The following is a 23496-nucleotide window of genomic DNA, read 5'->3' as shown; positions in this document are numbered from 1 at the left end:
CTGGTGAAACCTGACAGTCTCCTCATGAGCTTGGGGGCCCTCCTATTTGGGCACTCTAACCCAGAGAGGGTCGCCCAGCAGCAACACACTCAGGGTCCAATTCATGAATATAGATTTTTTTAAAAATAAAAAGCAGTAGGCCTTGAACCAACCCCAGGAGAACACCATTGTCCATCTTCCTCCAGTCTGAAAAACAACTGTTTACCACTACTCTTTCGTCTCATCCAGCCAACCTCTTACCCAGGCTGTAACTTTCTCTTTTATTCCATGGTCTTCACTTTTCTGACAACCCTATTCAATTGCACTTTATCAAATACCTTTTGGAAGCCCATATGCACATCAACCACATTACCTTTTCTGCTACCCATCAAAAATAGTTAGTGCTAACAAAAACTTCAGTACTCTCATTTTGCAGGCTTAGTTTTAAAATGCATTTGTTAATTTCTCAGTTCCGCATATTGCTCCTACCCAATCATATTTTGAATATACCCTGTTTTCCTTTGCATGAATAAATGCTGAGATACTCCTAATATCAAAACCTTTAATCTTTTGAAAAAAATTGGATTGCAGCCAGTTTAGTTCAACAGTCACGCATTTACAATATCTTACTCAGGTCGGGCTCAAATTTCACTGCAATTTAAAGGGCGTATTTCAATGCAGTTCTGAAGGAATACTGCACTGTCAGAGGTGCTATCCAAGGAATGAGACTTCAAACAAAGGTTCTATCAGCCTCTTCAGGCTAATGTATCAAATCCTACAGTACAATTTGAAGAGCAGACTGAATTCTTCTGGTGGTTTGGCCAACGACAATCCAATGAACAGCACAAAAATAGAGCAACCTGTCCATTTATCTTGCCGCTGTTTGTGACCGTGGTATATACAAATTAGACACTGCATACCAGCAACAAGTAATTATCTGAGAAGTGCTTTTGAACATCCTGAGACACAAAAGGCGCTACAAGTAAACATTTTCTTCAAAAATAATCTATACCAGGAATGCAATATATATATATATATATATTAGATATATAAAACTTTATTCAATTACATTTTAAGGCCTTGCAAGCACAAATAAGTAGTTGAGCTAGATATTTCATACTCTCTGTATCTATTGGTCTAGTTTGCTCTCAGCGGCGATTAGACTTGCAAATAGGCTATGGGATTTTGCACTGTAATATGTAATTTAGGAAACCATTTTAGAACACCCCTTCCAGAGGTGATCTGAGAACTATATGAATAGAGCAAGAAGTTTTTTTTTAAATCTCCTTAACTAATGCAACTGAAGAGTTATTAACAAGCAGTACAAAGTGCCAGTTAGAATAGATAAGCCAATATCGAATCTGGTACAGAAAGCAAAATAAGGGGAAATACTGTTATGAAAAGGAAAGGTTGAAAGAATTATAAAGTTTTAAATCACCATTATATAATCTCTGAAGAAATGCCCCACACTTCTAAAAGTTCATTTACAGTGCCAGAGAGATTGATCCAAAACGATGAACTCACTATGAGTACGGCAATGTACAAGCCCTAACTTTTTTCCAAGAAGTTTAGAGTACATTTATCACACAAGTACAGCAACTTAATGATTGTGTTTTAACACAGGCATTGCTTCTTTTTCCTGTTGCAAGCTGTGACTCAGTTTTTAGCACTCCAGTCAGAAAGTTGAGAATTCAAGTCCCACTCCAGCAGAACAAGTGCTTCCCTGTTAGCGGTGTCATTTTCCAGAGCTGTTAAACTGAAGCCCCCTCTGCCCTCTCAGGTGGAAGTAAATTTATCATGGGCGCTTTTTCAAAGCAAAGCAGAGGAGTCATTCATAGAATCCTGATTAATATTAATACCTCAACATCACAGGAACAGATTTCATAGAATTTACAGTGCAGACGGGGGCCATTCGGCCCATCGAGTCTGCACCGGCTCTTGGAAAGAGCACCCTGCCCAAGGTCCACACCTCCACCCTATCCCCATAACCCAGTAACCCCACCCAACACTAAGGGAAATTTTGGACACTAAGGGCAATTTATCATAGCCAATCCACCTAACCTGCACATCTTTGGACTGTGGGAGGAAACCGGAGCACCCAGAGGAAATCCACGCACACACACGGGGAGGATGTGCAGACTCCGCACAGACAGTGACCCAAGCCGGAATCGAACCTGGGACCCTGGAGCTGTGAAGCAATTGTGCTATCCACAATGCTACCGTGCTGCCCAGATAATCTGGTTACCATGATGTTTGTGGGAGTTTGCAATGTGTAAACCGGCAACCACATTTCCAATATTAGTGACTACATTTTTAAATTACCCCATTGGCGGCAAAGCACTTTGGCACATCCTGTTGTTGGGAAAAGTAAATGCAAGTCTTCTTTGAAATACCAATAAGGTGCAGATTTTGGAGCTGCCGTACAATTTGAACAGAAACTGTGGATTTTCATGTTTAACTACACACGGACAGTCACTGAACATTGATGGCCAAATTTACTCTTTTTGCTTCTCTGTTATTTCCACAACAAAATCCATTCCAGCAAGTATTAAATTTGCCATTTCCAGTGCAGTTTGCTGAAAATCAAGTTGAAAATTAATTGCGGATATCAAATACTCTTGTAGATGGCAGCATGACTGGTATTTTGATACTAAAGGTGACTCTAACACCGTCATATATTTTAACCCCCAAACCACACTATGATTCTGCAATCTGATAATCAGATTTAACAAATTGCTCAAACTATTATCTAAAAATGTTTTCCGGCATTGCCCCGTAACAGATATTTCTGGTGTCCATAACAAACAAGGGTTTAAAATCAAGTTAAACTTTATATTTCACAAGCATGTGATTAGATTTCTCCAACGGTCTTTATGGAGTTGAGTGCTTTCAATCAAGATTTTAGCTTCTCATTTTCTGCTCAATAGCTTTCTTTAAATCATTTTTAAAAACAAAATCAATTTTGGGTGTGGGTGGATGAAACAGAGGGGAAGATGAAACAAACTTTAGTTCGCTCTTTCCTCACAACCTCTATCTACCTCCTCCCTTTCAAATAGAATTATTCCCCTGCTCTCTTACCTGCTTATTCTAAATACTGTATTTGATCTTGAATTTGACCTTACAGGAAATCAGGAGAGCGAAGCATTTTGATGTTCAATCCTGCAACAAAACCTCCTCCACGATACCCTCAATATTGGGGCTCTGCAAGGCTGCGTACTTAGCCCCCTACTATACTCCCTACACACACGACTGTGTGGCAAAAGTTGGCTCCAACCCCATCTACAGGTTTGCTGATAACAGGACCGTAGTGAGTTGGATCAACAACAATGAGTCAGAGTACAGGAGGGAGTTAGAGAGCCTAGTGGCGTGGTGTAACGACAACAATCCCTCCTTCAATGTCAATAAAACTAAGGAGCTGGTCATCAACTTCAGAAAGCGAAGTATCGTACACACCCTGTCTGCATCAATGCCAAGGTGGAGATGGTTGACACCTTAAATTTTTTAGGTGTGCACATCACCAACAATCTCTTCTGGTCCACCCACATCAACACTGCGACCTAAGAAATCAGAACAAATCCTATACTTCCTCAGCAAACTACGGGAATTTGGCATGTCCACATTGACTCTTTACAATTTTTACAGATGCACCATAGAAAGCATCTTATCTGGCTGCATCACAGCCTGATATGGCAACTGCTTGACCCAAGACAGCAAGAAACTACAGAGTCCTGAACACAGCCCAGTCCATCACACGAGCACGCCTCCCATCCATTGATTCTGTCTACACCTCCTGCTGCATTGGGAAAACGAGCAGCATAATCAAAGACCCTTCCCACCCGGGTTATTGGCTTTTACATCGGGCAGGATTTACAAAAGTCTGAGAACACGCACTAACAGGTTCAAAAACAGCTTCTTCCCCAGTGTTACCTAGACTCCTAAATGACCCTCTTGTGGATTGAACTGATCACTTCACACATCTTCTCTACTGAGTAGTACTACACTCCGTATGCTTCACAATGCCCGTGGCTAAGTATTTACTTTGTGTATTTATACATGTCCTCTGTTTTTTTCAAGTATGGAATAATCTGTCCGAACTGTACACAGAATACTACTTTTCACTGTACCTCAGAACATGTGACAATAAATCAAATCCAATACAACTATGGAGAAGTGTATTTAGATTTGTTCTAATCAGTTAACCGAACAAAAATGTTCAGTTATTGACATACCTTTCCTGCAAAAGATGAACAGAAGCCAAGCAAACTTTACTTTCTCTATTGATTCAGATGTCAAGAGTAGACGGACATTCAACAAGGTCTAAAATTCTATCAAGTATATAGCTTTTAAACATTGAACACAATAGATTTGCTCCATTTAATAGTCTTCTCTGAAATACATAACTAAAAGTCAAGTCCAGGGTATCATAACTCAAACGCTGGATACTTGTTGCCATTTAGCACAGGGCTAAATCGCTGGCTTTGAAAGCAGATGTGGCGACTAGGGGCTTTTCACAGTAACTTCATTTGAAGCCTACTTGTGACAATAAGCGATTTTCATTTCATTTTCATATTTGAAGCTGTATGTAGGACACAGGATATTTCTTTAATTCTATGGTGCAACTTCTTCAAAAATTTTCCAACACCAATTCAAGATATTGGCCCAGAATTTGCAGCTAAATAACGGTGAAGCTATTCGTGCTCAAAGAGTAACTTAGCAACTTCAGGTGTCCACACATGCAGTTAAACCTGGAAAACAGAATGGTACTTCACTCATTTACCAAGTTCTTCCATGGGCTTTGCTCCACTGCCACCTCACTGAGGGACTCTACATTCAAACGCATGAAGGGCATACATACTCATGCCAAGAAACGTTTGAGCTTATCAATTCAGGCACAAGTGAATTTTTAATGGTGTGATGAGTTTTAATTCCTGCCAACCAACCTTTCTGACACAGGAAATTAAGTGACGAGTCTCATTCCGTCAAAGTTTAAGCATTTAAAACATTTATTCATGAGCATTTGTTGCACATCCCTAATTGCTCGAGCGGAGTGACTTGCTCGGCCATTTCAAAGGGCATTTAAGTGTCAAATATATTAGTACGGTTGGGCAGACTTTAGTACAGCAAAGAGATGGATATTGGAGCAGAAAGTTAGCAGAGATGAAAACTGGGTTAGAAACAAAAGGCAGAAAAATGGAAAACAAAACAAGCAATGGCTCCATTGTCCCTAGAGATGGCCTTAGCGTAAGGAAAGAGCTTAATGCAAGAACAAGTGCTAGAAAAACAAAATTAAATTATGGATGTAGCATAAAAACAAGCTAAATAAACTGAAGGCATAAATGGAGTTAATTGGAATGATCTGATAGCCATTACTGAGACATGGTTCTCCCCGTGTCTGCGTGGGTTTCCTCCGGGTGCTCCAGTTTCCTCCCACAGTCCAAAGATGTGCTGGTTAGGTGGATTGACCATGTTAAATTGCCCTTGTGTCCAAAAAAGGTTAGACTGGGTTGCGAGGATCGGGTGGAGGTGTGGGCTTAGGCGGGGTGCTCGTTCCAGGGGCTGGTGCGGACTCGATGGGCTGAGTGGTCTCCTTGTGCACTGTAAATTCTATGATTGCAAGGACATCAAAGTTGGGAAATCAATATTCAGGGTTATTTGACTTTTAGGAAGGACAGGTGGGAAGGAAAAGGTTATGATGTTGCTCTGTTCATAAGAGAGGAACTAAGTACAGTTCTGAGGGACGATCTAGGCTCAAAGGATGTGGAATCGATTTGGGTGGAAGTGACAAATGGTAGGAGTATTGTACAGGCCCCCCAAAATTAGCAATTTTGTAGGAAAGAGTCTCAATCAAGAAATAACAAACACATGGAAAAGGAGCACTGCATTGATCATATATATTGCACTAATCAAATTGGAAATGGCAGCCAAAAGAATGAATTCTTAGTGCATTCGGGATGTTTTCTTGGAGCAATAGGTTATGGAGCCAACATGGGATCAGGTTATTTTGGGTCTGGTAACGTATGTAACAAGGTAGATTTAATAAATGATCTCAAGGTTATGGATTCCCTAGGACGTAGTGATCACAGTATGAGAGAGTTTAGCATTCATAGATTATCATAGAATTTACAGTGCAGAAGGAGGCCATTCGGCCCATCAAGTCTGCACCGGCTCTTGGAAAGAGCACCCTAACCAAGGTCAACACCTCCAACCCATCCCCATAACCCAGTAACCCCACCCAACACTAAGGGCAATTTTGGACACTAAGGGCAATTTATCATGGCCAATCCACCTAACCAGCACATCTTTGAACTGTGGGAGGAAACCGGAGCAGCCGGAGGAAACCCACGCACACACGGGGAGGATGTGCAGACTCCGCACAGATAGTGACCCAAGCCGGAATCGAACTAGGACCCTGGAGCTGTGAAGCAATTGTGCTATCCACAATGCTAACGTGCTGCCCACCATCAGGTTGGGACCAAAATATCAGTGTTAAACTTAAAGGGGGATTACAAAGGTATGAGGATGGAATTGGCCAAAGTGGACTGGCCATATAGATTAGTAGGTAAGACAATAGATGAACAGTGGCAGTCATTTAAGGAGGTAATTCATGACTCCCAGCAAAAATACACCCTAATGAGGTGGGAAGACTCTCCCATGGATAACCAAGGGAGTTAAGGAGGGTATTAAGTTGAAAGCAGAAGCATACAAGATGGCAATGCTTAGTAGTGGACCAGAACAGTGGGACAAATTCAGAATGCAGGAAAGGAGGACTAAAAAAAACCAATCAAAAAGGAAAAAATAAACTATGAGGGCAAGCTAGCAAGAAACAGGACAGACAATAGTGGCTTAAAGGAAGAGAGAAGCAAAAGGAAGCATTGACTCCTTTATGGGAAGTAATTATGAGAAACAAAGAAATAACACAAGAGTTAAGTAATTATTTTGCATCGGTCTTAGTAGGGGACACTGCAAGCGTCCCAGAAATAGTAAAGAAATATAGCGGAGGAATTAAATACAGCCACCATTGCCACGGGGTTAAAGGCTGACAAGTCTCCTGGGCCTAATGGTTTACACCCCAGGATCTTAAGGGAGGTACGACAGAGATTATGGATGCAGATGTAATAATTTCCTAAATATCCTTGGATTCTGGAACTGTGCCAAAGGATTGAAAACCTGCCAATGTTGTACCCTTGTTCAAAAAGGGAAGGAGGCAAACTGCAGTTAGTCTAACTTCAGTTATTGGCAAAATATTAGAATCAATTATTAAGGAGAGAGGAGAGAATATCAGTGCATTTGGAAAATCATAACTCATCGAGCAGAGTCAGCATGTTTTTACGACAAATTTACCAGAGGTCTTTGAGGATGTATCAGCCAGAGTAGATAGAGGAGAACCAATCAATGTTTAACATTTGGATTTTCAGAAGGTATTTTAATAAGATGTCCCAAAGTTTACTACGCAAGATGGGAGCGCATGATGTTGATTATAATATTCTTGCATCGATATAGAGGATTGGCTGACAAACAGGAAGAAGCGAATAACGATATGGGATTGTTCTCAGCTTGGAGGGCAGTAGCCACTGGAATGTCATAGGGATCAGTGCTGAGACCACAGCTCTTCACAATATATATTTGGAGAGACAAATAGCAGGACTCCGTGTCTGTACTCAGACTTTAGAAGGGGAATTTTATTGAAACTTATAGCATACTGAGAGGCCTGGATAGAGTGGCCATGGAGAGGATGTTTCCACTTGTAGGAAAAACTAGAATCAGAGGACAATCTCAGACTAAAGGGACGATCCTTGAAAACAGAGGAGGAGGAATTTCTTCAGCCAGAGGGTGGTGAACCTGTGGGACACTTTGCCGCAGAGGGCTGTGAAGGCCAAATCACTGAGTGCCTTTAAGACAGAGATAGATAGGTTCTTAATTAGAATGGCAGGAGAATGGGGATGAGAAAAATATCAGCTATGATTGATAGACGAAGCAGACTTGAGCCGAATGGCCTAATTCTGCTCCTATGGTTCATGGTACGGTGGACAAATTTGCAGATGATACAACCTATCTTCCCTCCCACCTTGTAAGGAGGGTACAAAATACTTTACAGAAATATTGACAGGTTGAGTGGGCAGAAAATTAGCAAATGCAATTCAATGTGGGAAAATGTGAGATTGTTTATCTTGGAAGAAGGAGAAGCTTAGACAGGGGAAATATAGGGAAGAGGTTTTCACTCTTGGGAGTGTAGGACCAGAGGGCATGGTCGCAAAATAAGGGGGTGCTCAGTTAAGATGGATTTGAGGGAGAATTTCTTCTCTCAAAGAGTGGTGAATCTTTGGAATTCTTCTTCCCAGAGGCTGTCCTTGAACATTTTTAAGGCTGAGATTGATTGGTCTTTAATCAGTAGGGGAATTAAAGGTTAGAGATAAGGTAGGAAAGTGGACTTATTGAGTGTTAGATCAGCCAGGACTTTATTAAATAACGAAGAAGGCTTGAAGGGCTGGGTGGCCTACTCCTGTTCCTATGGTTATTCCTGTGGGTCTGTATTCACATATAGGTCAGACCAAGTAAGGATGGAAGGCTTCCTCCCCTAAAGGACATTAGTGAATGACATGTGTTTTTACAACAATTGGCAATGGTTTCATGTTCATCATTTAGACTTTTGATTCCAGATTTTCTACTGAATTCAAATTTCAACGCCTCCCGTAGTGGGATTTGAACCCGGATCCCCAGTGCATTACCCGGAATTTCTGGACAAGAAACAATACCATCGTCTCTATTTCAATTTCTGTGCATGATTTACACTAAGTTAGGTTTTCTGGGTTAGAATCTGACTCAATAAGGATTCTTTTATTTAACTGGCTGAAGAGAAACATACTGTTGCTTGTTCTGTTCACACAAATCCTCTCTAGGAGGAGGATGCAGTTGCTGTTTGACTCTCTGATAATTGCAAATTGTAAAAGCTCACAGAAATTATGTGGATAAATGCACAAAATTGAACAGCAATTGCCATTCCTTTACCATCACTAACTGCAGAATTCAGGCCAATGTGATTATGAACCACAGAATAAGCATGAAACACGAGACACATCTTCCAAAACATGGGATAAGATTGATATTTAAGTTCCCCAATAATTAATTTACAAAGACAACTTTTTTTTAACGTTACTTAACCTGCAAACAGAAGGTTTGGCAATACACTTTAACCTGTCACATTATCTATCCAGAACCTTTATCTTGTAAATGTCCTTAACAAGAAATGACAAATTAAATCCATAGGAATGTCACAGCCCAAGATGTAGCTACATGGCTCAGAACATTTTTGGCAAAATCAATTTGTGGTTTTTTTTTAAATTAGTAAAAGCAGAGGTATTATGTTGCCCAATCTTTCCGTTAAGATGGAACTGGAGGTAAATGAGGAGGATATTATTTCAATGACCACATCATAGAACCCAGTAGATATTGAGTAATAAAACACTGAATTTAAAATTACTCTCAAAAATGAGTACCAAAATAACTAATCTCAATCAACCAGAAAATATTAATTTCTGTGACAACATTCAGGGCTAACTTGATTCGGCAAGAAAATCCATAAATGGGTAAAGCCATTCAGATAAATTAAAGTTCAATTAAATCTGAAGGTAATATTTTCATTGTAATCACATTTATCTAACTGTTAAATATACTGAATAACTAAACATAGTTACTATATTAGGAAATTTAGGATAAAGACTACATTTTTGGCATTATATAATTTAAAATCTCAACAGAATTAATTATTCATTACCAGAAGTAGCTTTAGAATAACAACTTGGATTTGTGTAGGATTGTTAACATGACACTCCAAAAGGGATCAAAGAAAATTTAACATTACAGATCTTATTACAGGTGTGGTAGGCTAATGGGTGACTTATGAGGAAAGAGGCAAGCAGGTGAAGAGATTAAGAGCTCCAAGCTAAGGAAACTGAAGGGCAGGGTCACCACTGGAGCAGAAATGAAAACTGTGGTTGCAAAAGGGCTGGAATTGAAAGAACACATGAGGATTGTAGGGTTATTGAGGCACGCATGGTTATGGAGTGATTTGAAAATAGAAAATATTCTCAAATGAATGCACTGCAGGAGCAAATGTAGGCTAATGCACAAAGGAATGATAGATGAACAGAAATTGGTGAGCACTTCAAAAATTCCACATCAGGTGTGAGCACTGCTGGGAAGGCCAGGATTTATTGCCCATACATAATTGTCTTTGAGAAAGTGTGGTAAGCTACCTTCATGAAATGCTGCAGTCCCTCGGATGGATGTAGCTGTTATAAGGGGGCATAACTATAAGATTCAGGGTGGGAGATATAGGAGGGATGTCCGAGGTAGGTTCTTTACTCAGAGAGTGGTTAGGGTGTGGAATGGACTGCCTGCTGTGATAGTGGAGTCGGACACTTTAGGGACTTTCAAGCGGTTATTGGATAGGCACATGGAGCACACCAGAATGACAGGGAGTGGGAAACTTGATCTTGGTTTCGGACAAAGCACGTCACAACATCGAGGGCCGAAGGGCCTGTTCTGTGCTGTTCTATGTGGTGTTAGTACACCCATAGTGCTGTTGGGGAGGGTTGGACCCAGCAACAGTAAAGGAACAACAAAATTGTTCCAAGTCAGAATGCTGTGTGGCTTAAAGGGGACCATGCCGGTGGTGGTGTTCCCACACATTTACTGCCCTTGTTCTTTTACGTGGTAGAAGTCATAGGTTTGGATGGTGCTGTTTACAGAATTTACAGTGCAGAAGGAGGCCAGTCAGCCCATCGAGTCTGCATCGGCCCTTGGAAAGAGCACCCTGCTTAAGCCCCACGCCTCCACCCTATCCCCGTAACCCCACCTAACCTTTTTGGACACCAAGGACAATTTAGAATGGCCAATCGACCTCACCTGCACATATTTGGACTGTGGGAGGAAACCGGAGCACCCGGAGTAAACCCATGCACACACGGGGAGAACGTGCAGACTCCACAAAGTCAAGTGACCCAAGCCGGGAATCGAACCTTGGACCCTGGAGCTGTGAAGCAACTGTGATAACCACTATGCTACCGTGCTGCCCTACAATGCTACCCTGTTGAAGGAGTCTTGAGTTTCTGTGGCTACACATCAGAGGAGGCTGCTGATCAAGCAGACCACTTTCCCTTTGGTGTGGAGCTAGTGTGTGGTTGGAGTCACACTTGTTCAGGCAACTGGAGTGTGCACCATACTTGGTGCTTTGTAAATGGTGAATAGGCTTTGGGAGTCAAGAAAGGAGTTACTCGCCACAAAAAAGTCCACCCCTAACTTGCCCTTATAGTCAGTGCTTGTTGGCTGATCCAGTTCAGTTTCTAATTGACAATAATTCCTGGGATGATAATAATGGGGGATTCAACGATGGTAACACCACTGAATGTCCTGGGGTGATGGCAAGATTATTTCCTGTTGGAGCTGGTCATTGCCTGGAATGTACTGCAAAAATGATACTTGCCTTAATGTTGTCCAGGTCTTGTTGCACGCAGGCATGGTTTGCTTTAGTGCGAGTAGTTGCTAATGAAGCTGAACATAATGGAATCATCAGTGAACATCCCCATAACATCAGTGAACACCCTGATATTATGATGGAGCAAAGGTCATTATGAAGCAGCTGAAGATGAGCCTCAGAATCTACTTCTGTAACAATGTCCCAGGCTGAGGGGATTGGTCACCAACAACCACCTTCCCATGATGGTTGTTTTTTTTATGCACCCTCCCCTCTTCCACTTGACTCATTGTTGGTGATTGTTCCTTCTCTGCTGCCTAGCAGATATGGAAGGAGTTACTCGGTCAGATGTCAAGCTCTACGATCCACACAGACTGAAAGTAAAGACAAAAAATACAGCAAGAGAATGCTCATGATGCCACACTAACCAGTCAATGGAAATTCAGCAATAGAGACTCATGAATTGTTTCTCACATGCAAGAAACTTACTCCACATAAGTTACATAAGTATCAAGAGAACTGTTATGTGACAGGTGTGGCACCTCTGCTCTTGTTCACAATAAATTACATCCTGCTGGAAGTGGTGAGCAAATTCTTTCACAGTGACAATTCTTTTTGTATTAGTTCATGGGATGCACTCATCACGGGCTAGGCCAGCATTTATTGCCCACCCCTCAAGTAGTAGGTAGTGAGCTGCCTTTTTGAACTAAAGCAGTTCCTGTGGTGTAGGTACACCCACAGTGCTGTTTGGAAGGAGCTCCAGGATTTGGTCCAGGAACAGTGATATAGTTCCAAGTCAGTATGGCACAAGACCTGGAGGAGAACTTGTAACTCATAGTACTCCCATGCGTATGCTGCCCTTGACCTTCCAGGTGGTAAAGGTCATGGGCTTGGAAGGTGCTGTCAAATGAGCCTTGGTGAGATGTCGGCATGCATCTTGTAGATGGTACACATTGCTGAACCAGAGGAGGAAAGGAATGTTTAAGGTGGTGGAAGGGATGCTAATCAAGGAGGCTTTCTTCTAGTTGATACCACCTTCTTGCCTCTTGATGCACGGACAGGGAAAGCAGCCACCACCTTTGGCTGACTCTTGAATCACGCATGGAATACGTCAACTTGACTCTTCGGACCAAGATGTTTATTCCTGAGGCTCTTGTTCTCAGTAGAGAACACACTTGTACAACTGTGAAATACAGACAACTTGCGGTTATCAAGAACGGAAGCTCAAAAATGTTTTATCTTCGCAATTTGTGGCACATTCTGGGAACAACCACAAATCGGACAGTCCTCTCAATAGCAAATATACCGAGTTTGTGAGCACGAGGCAACTTCACTACCTCAGGCATATAATTTGCAGGATGGAAGATGGGTGCATTTCCAAGTATTTTCTATATGGTGAGGTAGCCAGAGCCATAAGACCAGTAGAACATTCAAAGCTCCACTCCATGGTTGCTTGCAAGCATGACAAGAACACCGAAACATATAGGTTGAAACATTCTGGTGGCACGGTAGCACAGTGCTTAGCACTGCTGCTTCACAACACCAGGGTTCCAGGTTTGATTCCCGGCTTGGGTCACTGTCAGTGCAGAGTCTACACGCTCTCCCTGTGTCTGAGTGGGTTTCCTCCGGGTGCTCCGGTTTTCTCCCACAAGTCCCTAAAAAGGTGCTTGTTAGGTGGATTGGACATTCTGAATTCTCCCTCTGTGTACTTGAGCAGGTGCCGGAATGTGGCGACGAGGGGCTTTTCACAGTAACTTCATTGCAGTATTAATGTCAGCCTACTTGTGACAGTAATAAAGATTTCCATATATTTTTACAGATGGGGACATGAGCTGAGGGGGAAATTACAACATCTCCAGTTGGCTAACAGGCACCACCATTAAAATTGGTGCCTACAGCATTTAGGCAATAGGTGCCAACACAGTCAACCCTACAATGACAACTGATAACCATTTTATATGTGGCTGTGACAGAACCAGCTTTGTACCGATTAACATCAGCAAATGTTTACCATGTGAAGCTACCCCCACCCAAACAGATTTGCTGCATGCGCATTATCTTACATGGATGGAACTTTGCTGACAATCTTCAAGCTTCAGGAATTCCATCCCTAAATGCCTTCAACCCTCTCTTTAAATCAAACCTCTGACTAAGTTTTTGATCGCCACTTGTAACTTCTCGTATTTGAATGCCCACATTTTGATTATGCTTCGAGTGTCCTTTGGACGTCCTTCACAACAAAAGAAAAACTAAGGTGCTCCATTATTATTATTTGTCCAGTAACAATCAAACGCCAGGATGTAAATTAAATAACCAATTATTTCAACTTGGGAGGCCTAGCAACGAGTCATCAGATTAAACATAAATGTAATCAACTTCCTTATAAATAATCCACTGTCAATTTTCCATGAAAGCTTCCCGAGCAGATTAGCCAGGACTCTAGAAACGATCCTACACTCCTACAAATTTGCAGAGTAGATTGCTGCTCCAAATGGAGTAAAACAAAAGCCTCAGGGATGCATCTGAAATTCTGGAAGTAAGGAGTTAGTGCATTTTGTTTTCAAGGTTTCGTTAACCAATCGCCACCCGTGCCTTTAGAACGTCGTATCTTACTTGGTGCAAACTTTTAAAAACTCCCCAAGGGACGGCAGTTGTTGTGACTTTAAGTTTAAGACATAAAAATGAAGGCTGCGAGCGCCTGACTGTCGATGAAAGGCCAACGATGGGTTTACAGACTCGAATGGCCAGTCAGTGTTGAGCTGTCGCACACACCCAGGTTCGTACAGCCACATTCCGAGCAGCTCCATTTCAGACTCGGACCTTCCCCAAGTTGGGTCTCTATTGAAAACTCCCGGAAATCCTCACCCGCACCGCTTCATATCCACCCGGGGCGGTGGCTGCCCCAGGGGCAGAGGAAGCCCGGCGCCCCTGGAGGTGCCGGAGCCTCGCAGCTGGCCTGGGCGAATCCCACCGAGTGCGGAGACGGGGCGGCGCCAAGGAGCAGGCCTCCCCACCCACCCCGGGAAAGCAGGCAAGAACTCACCCGCACGCATTCGGGCTTCAGAGCCGCCCTCCCCAAGGCCTCGACTCTCGGTCACCGCACTTCCCTTCCGACTCCTCTCACCTCCGCCACCAACCCAGGAGGAAGCTGGGCGTCGAGCAACAGCTCGGCCGGAAACCCCTCGGCCTGCAGCCAATCAGCGCCGGGGATTCCTCGCGGGGCCTGCCGGGTGTTGTAGTTCCGTTTGGTCGCCGCGCCTGCGCCGCGGGAACGGGGTGGGGGAGAAGAACTACAAAACCCAGTGCGCAATGCGGCCTCAACGTCATCGATATCCCACATGACTGACGTGTGAAGCGACGAATGGAAGACCTGGGACTGTCCGCGGGGCGGGGCTACAGCTTGAGGTTTCTTTTGTGTGTGTGGGGCAGTCCCAGTAACAAGCGAGTTCGCTGCAACCTGGAGGACAGGAGCGAGGAGGGCTGCAGGTATAACCGTTCAGTGTCTGCTTTAATCCAACCCAGTCAGATCTAAATGAAGTTCAACTATTGGAAATATCAACAACAAAGAAAAATAAACACAGGCCTGCATTCTCCTGTTCTTTGATGTGGGGAAAGGAAAATGTGACAAGTGAGGTCTTGGCACCGTTCAGTAAGCGGAGGAGACAAGTGTGCGGGCTGCTTTGTACCTTGTTTGATTTCAGCAGTAGTCAATGAAAATCTATTACCGACCCAGGAGTGGGGGCTGGAGGAAATGGTGCTCAGAAAGTTGTAAGTGCTGCTGAGCCGGAGCTGCCTGATTGTAAGCCTCTGCATTGTAGGTTATTGATTGTCATCTATTGTCGGCACCGCTCGGCTCCCTGCCCGGGGGGGGGGGGGGGGGGGCGTCTCTTCGTGTCTGACTCGCCCACCCCAGCTTGTTGACGTCTCAGTGCTTCTTGCTTAATTTCATTTATTCCGCTTGCTCTCCATGTTTTGTGCATGAACCCCCCCCCCCTAAAAACCCAGTCTGATCAAGCCAGTCAAGTGGTTTTGCCAGCGGATGGACCATTATCCACCTGTCCGCGCCCACTGGCTTTTATTTTAACGGAACCCATTGTTAGAGATGGATGTTGGTGAAATGTTGCGCGATTTCACCGTTGTCTTTTCCTTTGAAATCTTGCAATATCTTGGTTATCAGATGGGAACACCCCAAACGAAAATATTACCAGAAAATGTATCTACCTATCTCAACACACATTTTAGCTGCAAATGCCCCCCCCCCCCCCCCTCTCTATTGTCCCCGACCGACATGTCATTGATTTTCTTCTGGTTGTGTGGCAAAATCAAATGCCTGGGGAATGTAATTACTTTGTGCCATTATTTGATTTCTTGCCATCTTATTTTTTTTCCCTGCAGGAGAATTTCCCACATAAGAGAGAGACTGACATAGCTGATTTATAGTGTGGGGGTCTGAATGCATTTACTGATGTTATACCCGTTTAAAATGTAATTTTTTTGACAGAATTGTAGTTGTTTCAAATATCTGCAATGAAATGTTTTAGTCCATCATGTTTTTGTTCACTGTTTGATTGAGATCACGATTTTACCTCTTAGCAATGCCACACAGTGCATTCATTCCTGTTGCTCATGCTGTTGTGCATTGCTTTGCAGCATGAGTAATTCTGTTTGACTTGTTTTCTCCCATTTCGCTGCTTAATCACTCAGCCTTTGGACTGATGTTTCTCCCCTCTCGCCAGGAAGGTTGAGGATTTGACATTTGAAAATGGGTATCTGGCATACTGCAGCGTTGTATCAACCAGGAAAAGGGTTACCATAAAATTCAGGGTGTTAGTCACATTGTAGAAGTGTCATCTGTGATTTTCATACCATTTGGCGAGTCAGGAACATAGTTTTCACCAGTCTCCTTATTACCTGCTGTCAAATGTATCATGGATAGTGTGGAAGCAATTCTACCACTGAAACTCCCATTGTCAATATGTTCACATAAAGTAATGTAATTAATTTTAAATATTTAAAGACAAATGGTTAGACTTAACCCATAAGTACAGTTTCACACTGTTCTTTGAAGTTGACTGGGGTTTTGGGAAGAAGAATGATATTATCCTGTTTGACGTTTTGATTGACAGAAAGCAGTAAGTTATTTAGCTGCAAATCTTGCAGTGATCTATGTCCACTTTACCTTGGGTTATCCACATGGGATCTGACAAATTGACTCAAGGTGGAGAGTCTAAATGGACAGGAAACTCATTATCCAAAGATCATTGTCTCGTGTAATGTATATCCATTTCATAAGTTTTTGCTCTTGTATTGAGTTTTCAGGAAGCAATTCAATCAAGATTGGCTTTTCCTTATTTTCATTCATTTTAAATAATTAAATCAGATTAGATGTATTAAATTACTATTTCTGTGCTATGAACATCAGTGTTATTTAGCTGGGCAGTTAAGATTTTGGTCTACGGTTTTTAGTGCCTTGGGTTTTTGTATTGTTTATTAATTAATAATTCCAGAAGTATCAAAGCCACGACAAAGGATGTAGAATCTAATGATTGAATCTAATGTTTTAGTAACCCTGTGCTTAGATTTCAAAACTGGATTAAAGAAGGAAAGGAAAACTGAGTGAATTCACAGCTACAGAATTTTGAACTACAAAGAAAGAATAACTTGGGGAGTTCAGTATGTTATGAGTTCAACCCCAAAAGGAAGAAGAGCCATCGAGTAGGGAGTCTTGATTTTGATGCAAGTAGGAGGAATAACAGTTAAGATAGCATATTTGCCTTTTTTAAAATTTGAGTCAAAATGAGCACTGCAGTATATGTATTCAATAAAATTATTGCTTGTTTATTACTACAATAACAATTTTGCAAAGATATAGTAAATTTTAAAGTAGAAACTTGAGTCCAGGTGCTACACAGAAACATAATCAGGCAAAATGTTAACCCTGAGACCGAAGAGATGAGGCCAAAAGCTTAGTCAAAGATTTGAGGTTTAAACAGGAGAGTGTTGGTGAGGTGAAGAGGCTTAGGGACGGAATAGAGTTTTACTTTTCACTGAAATCCAGTTAAATCATTATAAGATTTGCTAATGGACCGCTCAGAAGGACTAAGCAGCCTTCTCAATGACCATGCACCTGCTGAGTATAATAATAGGAGAGCAGGGGCAAGAGATTCTAATCGATGCACCACTGCAAAAGACAGAACGCTCATTGGTGCTATGTTTGTCCTTTTAAGTGAGTCCTAATGTTCCGGTATAAACAAATTAATACCACAGGAAATCAATTTCTGCCTGCAAGATAGCCATAGAATTTCAGCATATCTGCATGAATCTTTTTTTTAAATTCATTTACAGGATGTGGGTGTCATTGGTTAGGCCAGCATTTATTGCCCATCCCTAGTTGCCCTTCAGAAGATGGTGTTGAGTTGCCGTCCTGAACTGTTGCAGACCCTGAAGTGTAGGTACACCCAATGTGCTGTTAGGGAGGGTGTTTCAGGATTTTGACCCAGTGACAGTGAAGGAACGGCGATATGTTTCCAAGTCAGGGTGGTGAGCGACTTGGAGGGGAATCTCCGCGTCGTGGGACTCCCAGGTATCTGCTGCTTTCGTCCTTCTAGTTGGTAGTGGTCAGGGGTTTGGAAGGTGCTGCCGAAGAAGCCTAATGTACTCCAGGCCATAAATCTGTAGGCTTATCTGTTAAAGAAAATCATGCTGCTGTTAATCAGTGGCACAGGTACTCCACAGTAACCTTCTTGGTTTAGATCTTTTTGCATTTTCAACAGTTTTAGGTAAATGTAGAATTAATTGCAGGTGATATTGATTCAATTTCAGTTGCCGTTGCTCTGCATGGGAGTGAATTCCACGGCAGTAATCAATCAAGTGGTTCAGATGGTGTAGAACATAAGAATGAACTTCAAGTGGCTTTGAAATTATTTTTTTCTCCGAATCCATTTTGTCATCTTTCACCACCCATCCAGCATTTGGGTGATTGTTGCCATCAATCTTTCATTGTTCCAGGCCTTGACTAACCAGTCAATTTGAATGTGATTCAAAGAATCTTCATATCTTTTTTAATTAAATTCTTAATTTATCTTAGGACAGAGTAGCAAATAAAATGTTTTAATCATCCATTTGTCTTCGACTTATGTCTATAAACTTATCTTTTGAATTGCTTATTATTTTGATGAACCTTCCTTCATTTTTGACTTTGTGTAATAAAACATTGTTTTAGCGTGTGCTGAAAATTTAAATAATGACTAGTTACAAATTATATAATTCTGTTCCATTGGTGCAGAATCACTAAATGTCTTTAAGGTATTCTTTCTTTGTACTCGTTTGAAATGATGTAAAATGATCTTTTTCAGAGCCTATATAATAGAACTGCAATTTCACAAATCCTGGTTTGCAACATCATAAGATGAGATCAGGGTTTGGATTTTGCTGCAGAAATAGCTGTGAAGCCAATAGCATTTTCCGCTGTTGAAACAACCTCTGGGAAACAAATATGGAAATCAGGAAATTGCCGTCTGAGTTATCCTATTCTTCCAGAAGTTGTTCCATGCTGGTAGCTCATTGAAAGATTCAACGTGAAAATACATTGACGCCCACATCCTGCAAAAGAATAGCAAAAATATTTTGACCCTCAATTTTGCTGTGCCTGTAGTAGGCAATGGATTTGTCCGCGCGCCACCTTCGGTGAAATCATCCAAGTTTTGACCAAATATCCAAGTTTTGTCATTCGGTCAAGTGGGTGAACAGCTGCCAAATTTCTTTTTGTTCAAGTAATAGTGAAATAGGAAATAGTGAGGAGATTTGTTTCTTTGTGGTGCTGGGACACTTGTTTGTTTCACTAAGCATATTTTCAATTGTGGTTTGTTTCACTAAGCATATTTTCAATTGTGGATGTATTAATTTTATCGAATCAATAGCATTGTTTGTGGAATGCGTTTGAGGCGTGATTGGTGGGGTGGGTGATATGGTGGATAGGTTGGATAGGAACCTGTGAATAGCAGCCCAATGTCACAGCTATAAATTTACTGATTTTGGACAAAATCTCAAAACACCAAAAGGTGACTCTAATCTTTGGGATTAAATTGGGAGTGCTGTTCCACAGACTAGTCAAGCAACAGTCTGATAGTCATGCTCAGGAATTCGTACCTTACAGAGAACCACCATTATCATCCCTGGATATGTCCTGTCCCAGCGATAGGAGAGACCCACCAGAGGTGGTCATACAGTGGTATACAGTCGGGAGGGGGTTGCTCGGGGAGTTTTCAACATCAAATCTGGACCCCATGAAGTCTTGTGGGATTAGATAAAACATGAACAAGGAAACCTGTTGATTGCCACTTACTTCCGTCCTTAAGCTGATGAATTAGTACTCCTCCAAGTTGAGCACCATGAAGCACTGAGCTTGGCTATGGCACAGAATGTAGTCTGGATGGGAAACTTCAATGTGAGTCATTAGGAGTGGCTCAGTAGCACCACCACTGACAGCTGGCTGAGTCAGAGCTGCTGAGGAAACCAGCAAGAGGAAAAAAAATCTATTTGGCTTCATCCTCCCCAATATTGGTAGGAGTGGCCACCCGCACAGTCTTCATGGAAATAAATCCTGTTTTCAAATTGAGGATACCCTCCACCATATTATGTGGCACTACCATTGTTCTAAATGGAATAGAATTTGAACAGATCTAGCAACTCAAAATGACATCCATGAGACCGTCAGCAGCAACAGCAGAAGTGTACTCAATGACAATCTTTAACTTCATGGCATGGCATATTCCCCTACTCTGCCATTACAACCAAACCAGGGATCAACCTTGGTTCAATGAAGAATGCAGGAGGGCAAGCCATGAGCAGCACCAACATTCCTTAAAATGAGATGTTAGACTGATGAAGCTACAAGACAGGACTACTTGCATGCCGAACAGTGCAAGCAGCATGCGATGGACAGAGCTAAGAAATCCCACAAACAGGGTATTCTGCCAGGACCACTCAGTTCCTGACCTCATTGCAGCTTTAGTTTAAAGATGGACAACAGAGCTGAATTCGAGACGTGAAATGAGAGTGGTTACCTTTGACATCAAGGCCACATTTGTCAGAGCATGGCATGAGGAGGCTGTAGCAAAACTGAATCAATGGGAATCCGGGGGGGAAACTCTTCACTGGAATCATATGTGACTGTTATGGGAGTGTCCCTTTTAAGAAAGGTTTTTGTCTTATCACGCGGCTTAAGGGATGTCATTGCATGAGTGGAACTGGGCTGTGGACTCAGACAGGAGAAGGACGTGTTTTGTCCTGACTCTCTCGAGTGTCATTTTAAATATCTGTTCCAGTAAAAATCACCTTGATGGTGGCTTTTCAGAGATAGTTTGATTTCCAGGAGGGTTTAAACCTGCTGGTGAGACAGGGTCAGAATCTCAGTAAAAGCCAGTATTATTCAAGTCAGGATGCGGAGTGCTGGGCCATGTCCTTGAAAAGGGGTTTTTGTTTTTTGGGATTTTGTTTTTAAATTGGAACAGTTAAGGGAGAATTCGTTAAGTGTTAAGAAAAATGTTTGTTGTTGGTGGTGGATAATCTACTCAACCGTGACACATTCCTATAGGAGCTCCTCGGAGTAGTGTCCTGGGCACAACCACCTTTAGCTGTTTCATCAATGACCTTCCCTCCATCATAAGGTCGCAAGTGGGGATGTTCACAGATGGTTGCCCAATATTCAGCATCGTTCACAAATCCTCAGATGCTGAAGCAGTCCGTGACCATTTGCAGTGTCCTTGACCTCAAACATTCAGGCTTGGGGTGATAAATGGCAAGTAACGTTTCTGCCGCACAAGTGCCAGACAATGACAAAATGACATAATCCAGCCATCTCACTTGATATTCAGTGACATTACCCCCACTGAATCCCCGAATGTCAACATCCTGGAGGTTACCATTGACCAGAAGCTGAACTGGCCCAGCCATATAAATTGGCTACAAGACTAGGTCACAGGCTGAGAATTCCGCAGTGAGTAATTCACCTCCTGATTCCCAAAAGCCTGTCCACCATCTGTAAGGCCCATGTCCATTTGCCTAGCTCCATCAACACTCAAGAAGCTCGATACATCTAGGACAAAGCAGCCTGCTTGATTGGCACCACATCCACCACCAATATTCACTCCCTCCACCACCTGCCCACAGTGGCAGCATTGTGTACCATCTACAAAATGCACTGTGGCAACTCTCCACGCCCTGTTTGATAGCACCTTCCAAACCTGAAAGCGCTATCATCTGGAATGACAAGGGGCAACAGATGCATGGGAACATGACCAGTTGTAAGTTCCCCTCTACACAACACACCACCCTGACTTGGAACTCTAATGGCTATTCCTTCACTGTTGCTGGGTCAAATTTTGGAACTCCTTTACAACTTGTGTTTTTCAAACTTTTTTTGCCCAGGACCCATTTTTACCAACCAGCCATCCTTCGTGACCCACGCAGGCCGACCTTCGGGGCCCACACGGGATGACCTTTGTGACCCACGCCGGCCGACATTCACTACCCACCATTTTCTCTTACCTTTAATGCAAGAGGTGAGCCTGGGCTTATATTCTATAGTCTAGAGTAGCAAAGGATGAGAAATGACCTCATTGAAACAGGCATTATTCTCTCAAACTCTACAGAGAAGATGCAGAATATAAGTTTTCCTCAGATGGGTGGTTTACAGCCTGGGGATATAGTCTGCAAATTACAATGCAACAATTTTAGACATAGATGAAGAGGAATTAATTAACTCAAAATATTGTGAATCTTTTTAATGTCGAAAATTCAGTTCTGCAGGCTCAGCCATTAAGCATATTCAAGACAGATGCAGGAAGACTGAATTGAATTTAAAAAAAAATCTTCTCCTCGGTCAGCACCCTGGCATCAGGAGGAGGTGGTGTTTCTCTCTGGGCTCCAGGCATGCGCACTGATGAGTGCACACGCATGCGCAGCACACACACATATTTTTAAAGCCGGTCAGGGCTGTCATTTTTGAAGGCCGGGTGCTGTGGTTGTTACGCCTGAATTTCCGCGATCGGGAACGCCACGATGGATGGCTCCGTAACCCACACTTTGAAAATGCCTGCCTTACAGCACTGTGGGTGCCCCTCCACCACATGGACTAGAGTAGTTCAAGAAGGTGGCTCAGCACCACCTTCTCAAGGGCAACTAGGGATGGGTAATTGATTGCTGGCCTCACCTTTGATGCATACATCCCTTGAAATAATAAATGCTATTTAAGTGCATAATGTGGTTGTATTTGCAACCAATGGGACTGAGCTGCATCAATATTTGTTATCTAACATAAACCTTCTTGGCCAGTTAGTTCAGCGGCAGTCAATCCAAGTAATCATACTCTAATATAGAAATTGGATGATCCGATGGTTTTTGTTCTATTTTTGTCAGCAATGTAAAACTGCACAGAAGATACATTTTCTAACTTTGTATAAAGTCAGAAATTTGTCCCAAATATTGTGGCATCATTTTGTTTTGACTTATGATTATTTCTGGCTCTACGGGTCTTGTAATCACATCTCACTTTGAATTAATTAACCTCCCATCCCATTTATTCCTCAAATGGTATTTCTCTAAAAACATAAAGGTATTAGGTGATTCATGAAAATAACAGAGTAAACTTTAGCTTTACAAAGAACAGCATGGTTTGAAATTCCAAGAATCATGCCAGGTTTAGCCCCAAATGAGTAAATAAGTAATTGTGGTTAGGGTTGATTTAGTTATGCTTTCCCTAGGCTACCATGTAATTACCTTAATTAGACTGTTAGATAGCATTTAACAGGTTCCAGGGGCAATTCTCTAATGACTACGAAGCTATAAACCTATAATAGTTTTTTTTAAGAAAGACATCTTGATTGACTATTGCAGCTTTCCATCCTGATTTTCTGTGAAGTTACCTGGAAATGCTGCATTGAAATGCTTTACAAAAGTCTAGTTCTACAGTACTAGCATGATCTGGAATCATGATGTTACCATGCAATTTGTTTTTAATCATTAAAAAGATAACTCACTGCAGC

The 23496-nt window shown here is 42.2% G+C and overlaps 2 protein-coding genes across 3 annotated transcripts in view; one reads left to right on the top strand and one right to left on the bottom strand.

Annotated features, from left to right (window-relative positions):
• The window catches only part of pdcd10a (programmed cell death 10a), a 37620-nt gene extending 22976 nt beyond the window's left edge, over positions 1–14644 (bottom strand). Inside the window, exon 1 of the mRNA XM_072474433.1 lies at positions 14496–14644. The gene's annotated coding sequence lies outside the window, so the exon portion shown is untranslated. The remainder of the gene's footprint in view (positions 1–14495) is intronic.
• A 188-nt stretch (positions 14645–14832) lies between these two features.
• The window catches only part of serpini1 (serpin peptidase inhibitor, clade I (neuroserpin), member 1), a 65127-nt gene continuing 56463 nt past the window's right edge, over positions 14833–23496 (top strand). The window contains exon 1 of one of the 2 annotated variants that reach the window (XM_072474431.1): positions 14833–14938. The gene's annotated coding sequence lies outside the window, so the exon portion shown is untranslated. Of the gene's footprint in view, positions 14939–21896; positions 22015–23496 lie in introns of those variants that run through there. The other variant, XM_072474432.1, reaches the window with a different exon arrangement.

The sequence above is a fragment of the Scyliorhinus torazame genome, chromosome 14 (assembly GCF_047496885.1).
Source record: "Scyliorhinus torazame isolate Kashiwa2021f chromosome 14, sScyTor2.1, whole genome shotgun sequence".
NCBI classification, from domain to species: Eukaryota; Metazoa; Chordata; class Chondrichthyes; order Carcharhiniformes; family Scyliorhinidae; genus Scyliorhinus; species Scyliorhinus torazame.
The sequence above is the reverse complement of the archived record's forward strand: the minus strand, read 5'-3'. Positions and strand labels throughout refer to the sequence as shown.